This window comes from Echinops telfairi, unplaced genomic scaffold (genome assembly GCF_000313985.2).
Source record: "Echinops telfairi isolate 266 unplaced genomic scaffold, ASM31398v2 ScPeMD7_7453;HRSCAF=8491, whole genome shotgun sequence".
Lineage (NCBI taxonomy): Eukaryota > Metazoa > Chordata > Mammalia > Afrosoricida > Tenrecidae > Echinops > Echinops telfairi.
Genome location: NW_022111353.1, coordinates 1,975,110 through 1,979,539, shown reverse-complemented (window position 1 = coordinate 1,979,539; position 4,430 = coordinate 1,975,110). Strand labels below are relative to the sequence as shown.

General features: G+C 37.8%; 1 pseudogene; it reads left to right on the top strand.

The window, feature by feature from the left end:
- Window positions 1–3,599: 3,599 nt before the first annotated feature.
- Window positions 3,600–4,048, top strand: LOC101650315 (annotated as a pseudogene).
- Window positions 4,049–4,430: the final 382 nt, after the last annotated feature.

Below are 4,430 nucleotides of genomic sequence, written 5' to 3'. Positions count from 1 at the left end.
AAGAAGAATCAGCCATTGAAGATCCTATGGAGGACGATTCTGATCTAACACACTCAGAATCAGTAGGCCTTGGAGTCAGCTCAACAACAAGTGGTTTTCTCTCATGGAGAAGAGGACATTGACTTTGTGCACATTCTTAATCCAGCACAGTCCCACCACCTGCCTCAAATAGTTTACACTGGCCCCTCAAATAAAATACACTAATTTCTCCTGCTAGTATTCCTAACATTTCATCACATTACAGCAACAATTCAAGGTGTAGGTCTTTTCATCACGTCAAGGTTCAAATGGGTTTCCTGCATATAATTCCTGAAGTATAGTTCCTTTAAGAACTGTACAACTTTTAGCTGCTAAGTAGTCAAATTGTCTCTTCATTGAACACTAAACACACAATGGTAAAGTAAACATAGGATGATTGCAATAGACAATCCCATTCCTAAAAAAGACAACTGAAGACATAGAACAGTCACACAGCGACTGTCTCAAATCTCCTCAGAACCCATTGTCTAATTCTGTCCTTTACAGTCAGGCTCATGGAATAAAAAGTGATGGTAAAATTCTCTTTAAAAGTAATGAGGGGTGTTGAAAAAGTTCTTGGAAAACAACATGAAAAGAGAATGGAAATTTTCCATAAATGCTTAGAAGTCCTCTTGTATAAAGATTTTATATGACCTCGTTGGAGTTTACTCCACAACTTTCTTTGAAACAGTCTCCTCTCAGGCTTTGACCTAACATCAAGAATGAAGAAAATGTTCAAAATTGATTGTGATGATCATTGCACAACTCTTTTTAATAGATTTAAACCATTAGATTGAAGAGTATGCTAAGTATATGCCAATAAAACTGGTGAAACAGGCATACAAATGGGTAAATAAATCCTAACATAGCAATATATAAAAGTAAAAGGATATGATGAGGCAAAACCTTTGCATGTCATAAACAGAGGCACACCTGAGGTGCAGGAGGGGGAGCACTGTGCCCTGAGCACCACTTGAAGAGGTGTGCTGTTGAGCAGTTTCCACTACCCATCACAATTTCCATTGCCTGCTGTCAGAGATCACTCTGCAAGTTAAAACCAGTACTGTCATACCTGAGAGCCTCCCAGGGTCAAGGAATACTGTGTGTCCTTGCTCTGCTGAATACAGAAAGAGAAGGAATTAGGAAAAATTACATTGAGCAAGCACACCATAGACCAATTTTTGTCAGTGAAAGCAAGAAATGTGCAGTTGTATTTTTCAATTGTGCCATGCTCTGTTAAGTAAAAGTAAAAATATAAGCTTGGTGTGTCAGGCTGGATTGACTAGAGAAACAAATCCAGAGACACTCACATATACATAAGAGAGGTCAGTATACAAAAAGTGAATATATATCAACAAAACATCCAAGCCCAGTCCAACTCAAGTCCATAAGTCCAATACTAGTTCAAAAGTCCCTTTTCACACTCTTGCAGCCACATGCAATGATGCAGAATGCAGGAAGATCACCCGTCAATGGGTGCAAAGTCTTGTGGGTCCAATGGAAGTGGTCACATCACAGGGCTCTGGCAAGTCCCAGTGTGGCTCACTAACAGGAAGGTGAAGACAGGGAGAAAGGGGAGATGTTCTCAGGAGCATCCTTAAGAGAAGGCCATGTCCACAAGGAAGCACCAACAGTCTATGACCTGATTGACAGATTCAATACCACTCCTACATTTTTACATATCTTCAAGTTGACATGAAAATATGTAACTACCACACTTACTTTGTATTTTTAATTGATTTTATGGTAAAAATTGTTTACTGATAGATGTCTGATGTTCGGACAAGGGCACAACTTCAGTGCTTTTCATAGACTCTATTAAAGGCACACTCTGGTCTTTGAAGCAATTTTTATTTTTTGCTTGAAAAAGTCTATGAAGCACATATTTAAGATTCTCAGGGTCCTTGTAGTCTTGCATGGAGTTTCCAAGAATATTGATCTTAATCATATGACATGCTGTGATAAGTGGCTCTTGCATCATTTTTCATCTTTCAACCAAAATCTTTCATTAAGCATTCAAACAGGAAATAGATGATAAATTGCCTACATAGATGAGGGAAAATGAACTTTTAATTTGAGTAGACATTAATCAATATGATTTCTTAAAAGTCTTCCAATTCTAAGATTATATGAATCTAATTATATGAGATTCTATGAGTTATCTACATTACAAACCTAAGAATCACTCAGTGCAGGTTATCTTGGCTTTGTAAGGAATCCAAAAGATAGACACTATTGATGTAAACATGCATTTACTTTGCAATGAACATTTTGACCTACAGAGATTACCATTATTTGTTGGGAGTTCCTGAATCTAAATGACAGTTTATAATACTTCTCAATAATTTTGCTAGTGAACACCAATAAGCTAAAATTGCCAGTAATGAAATCTGATCATTAGTTCAGCTCAACAGAAATACATTTCACAGGAAACTCCATGTAATTGTTCAATTTGACTTCAATGTATTTACAAGGAATCCCAAATGCCCAAAGCACCCTGGGATCTCTCTGCTCCTGTCAGAGGAACACTGTCGCCTTACCTCCTGTGGCCAAAGGAAGATTAATAGGGCTTTATTTTCTTCTCTCCACAGAGCAGGTGTTACAGAGCATGTGTGACTCATGGACATCGCAGAACCTCCTGCTTAGTGGCTCCTCACACTGACAAGGTCTACCTAAGCTTAGGGTGGGGAAGTTCCTGGATGTGCTCCGGTGAGTGTTTTTGGACTACTGAAGGGAAATTTTCTGAATCATGGAAAGACAATAAATCACAGAGTTTGAGCGGATATGATAAAACCCGTTGCCATTTGATTCATAAATACTGAAATTTAAAAGTTAGTAGAAGATATAAAATGTTTAAATGAAAATTAGGATTCCACACAAGAAAGTTGTAAGCTGTTTACATTACAGAAACTTTCTGTGGAGTTCAAATCTCATCTTCCCAGGAATATTTTTCTTTGTGTGGTGATCAAAGAGCACATGTTGGATGAATAAACCATGGGATGGCATCATTTAATATTTCTTCTATTCTTATAGTTCACTGACCTTCAGAGCAAATTATAAGATATGTGAGGTCCTTTCTGCACCAGATATCACAGATAGATTGCTTAAACATCAGAGAAAATACAGGAAGGAAAATGATAGATCAAGATATTGTAATGTCAGAAAAACACTTTTCATAAAGTAAACATTAAAAGTGCCCCATGACATACGCATAATGCAAACAACTGAAAATGGATAAAGGGAGACAGTGGTTGGGGTAAGCCATTAAAATAATAATAGTTTATAAATTCTCAAGGGTTAATGAATGAGGGTGGATTGGGGATTGGAGGTGATTAGGAGCTGATACCAAGGGCTCAAGTAGAAAGAAAATGTTTTGAAAATGATGATGGCAACAGATGTATAAATGTGCTTGATGCAATGGATGCATGTATGGATTGTGATAAGAGTTATATGAGCGCCCAAGAAAATGATTATTTTTAATGCCCTATTTTGGCCTTCTCTTTTTCCATGAAGGTAGCCTTCTTGCTCTTGCTGTGTCCTGGTGTTTGAGGGATGCTCCCTGCTTCAGATTTACTATCAGCATGAATCAAGAAAAGTTAGCGGAACTCTAGGCTCAGGTCCAGATAGGGAACAAGGGTACAGCTCACAGAACTATGAAGGTGGTACATAGAACAGCTACAGTTGATGACAAAAAGCTTCAAAGATCTCTTTAAAAATTGGCTGGGAATAATATAGCTAGTATTGAAGAGATAACCATGATTAAAGGGATGGAACACCATTCATTTCATTTCAACTATCCTAAGGTATAAGCTCCCCTCTCATGCAGACCCAAACCATGCACACAATGTTTCCTGAATGTTAAGTCAGCTTGTTGCTGACAGCTTCACAAGTCTTAAGAAATGAGCTGAACAGCTGAACAGTTCCCAAGGCAAGTGTTGGATAGCAAACCCCAAAGACAGAAGACATTGATGAGGAAGATGATGATGTTCCAGATCTCGTAGAAAATTTTGATGGGGCATCAAAGAATTAAACTAATTAAAATACTTCCTGATTTTTGGAGGGTGGCATGGACTAGATTTAGAAGCTCAGCTATGTGGTTCCAAAGTTTTACAGCCAGAGAGAACATCACCTGTTCCTAGATCACTAATAAAAGTATTTTGTATATTAATAATGTTGTTTGTTCAGCATTTTTGGTCATTTGATTTGCATTTTGCACTTCCTCCCAGGATCTAATATTTTGGTCAAACTGCCAAGTCTTGGTGCAGTTTGAGAGTACTTCAGGGTTTGATTGTTGATTTTGTTTGTTTTGGGTTGGGAATTTTGTGTGTGAGTGTGTGTATGTATGTGTGTGGATATGGGTGTGTGTGTACAGTGGAAAGCAAATTGGAAACACTTTTATTTATCCTCCCCCC